The sequence below is a fragment of the Solanum verrucosum genome, unplaced genomic scaffold (genome assembly GCF_900185275.1).
Source record: "Solanum verrucosum unplaced genomic scaffold, falcon-dt-bn FXZP01000214.1, whole genome shotgun sequence".
NCBI lineage: Eukaryota > Viridiplantae > Streptophyta > Magnoliopsida > Solanales > Solanaceae > Solanum > Solanum verrucosum.
Genome location: NW_026020059.1, coordinates 2,329,433 through 2,331,087, shown reverse-complemented (window position 1 = coordinate 2,331,087; position 1,655 = coordinate 2,329,433).

The following is a 1,655-nucleotide window of genomic DNA, read 5'->3' as shown; positions in this document are numbered from 1 at the left end:
TAGAGCATATGTGCCTATCTTACTTGCATTTAGAACCCGTTTGTCTTTTAACTCTTAGTAGTTTTTAAAAAGTCAAATTTTAGTAACTTTTAAGTTAAAAATGAAAAGTAGAGGAGTATCTATTGTTAACTTTTTTAAAGTAATTTTAAACTTGTTTTAAGTTATATTTAATTTTGTCAAACACTCCCAAAAATTAAAAATGTCTTATAACAGGTTTAACCAACTTTTGAGTCAATCCAAACAGGTTCTTAGTAGTGCAACATATCCCACCTTACCTAGCAATCTCAACACCGCGTGACTTGCCTCTAATTCGACTATCACGCTTCAAGCTTACACTCTAAATGTGTTCGACACTCAGAATTACTTTTAGTCCTAAATGATTTTTTTACCTAGCTTACTGTTATATTGAAAACTGCAACAATTATGCGGAAACTTAAAACATGAGCATGCAAATGATTTAGGGAATGAGTCATAATTTTATGGATAAGAAGTCATAATGATAATAAAGAAGATTTGTGCAAGTAATTGAAACTGTAACTCCACTGACTCGTCTATGAATCCTTTAATGTACTGAAGATAGGTGTCGCAACACGATCCACAACTATCTAAATACCTTACTAGTAATGTCTAATAATTACTAATTAAACTAGATAAACTGAAGCCCTCCGAACGAAAGAAGGTCTCACAATGCTGAAGGGAAGAGATCATAATGAAGCATCTGATGTCGAATATCTGAATCTACAATATTTAAAAATACAGCGACAAATGGCGTCAGTATATGAAATAAGTGGTATATAAAATAGCTAAATGAAATAACTGTCTACAACTTAAAATACTGAGTTGAAAGAGTCAAATCAATTAATAGACTTTAGGTTAGTCAGCTAAATAGTAAAGCATGCAGATGAAATTTAAAATCACAACTTTACAACTAAATATATGCATGTCGCGCCCATTTTTCTCAAAAATGGATTGCAATAACATAACTCTTTTTAAGATTTTTAAATGAGAGGAGTCACCACCTAACTAAGTAAAAGCGCGTTAGAGCATCATCTTATATTAACATACCAAATAAAATTAATTAGAAGAGTCTGTGAAACCAAAAATCAGATAAGGGTTCGAGTTACCTCAAAAAGAAGATGTTAGACACATTTAGAAGTTCACAAATATGGGTCCGAGATGAATCTTATAAATAATGTGGGCGAAGATGTGACAAATAAATTCTCTAATTTATTTATTAATTAAAAAAAGAATTAATGATAGGAAATATGAAATATTAAATTAAATTTTACTTCAAAATAAGTAACAAGTAAAAAGTTAAATATTAACTAACATGAAACATGAATATAATAGACAAGCGAGAAGATAGAATTGACACAAATAGATATAGAAGAAATAATTTTTTGGTTGATTAAGCTACCCCAAAACAATTGAAAAAAAAGATTATAAGGAGAATTAAAAGTTCAAAAATGAATTGAGATAAAATTAAATTTGTCATTTTCTGTTCGGGTCAACTTTCATCATCTTTAATTTTCTAACCCTTCTAGGTTCATTTATTATTAACCTAAAAACGATCTAAAAAAAAAACTAACGCCCTAAAAGATGTCTATTTGTACCAACTCAATGCCCAAGAGGCATTGAACTTACTATTAGGATAA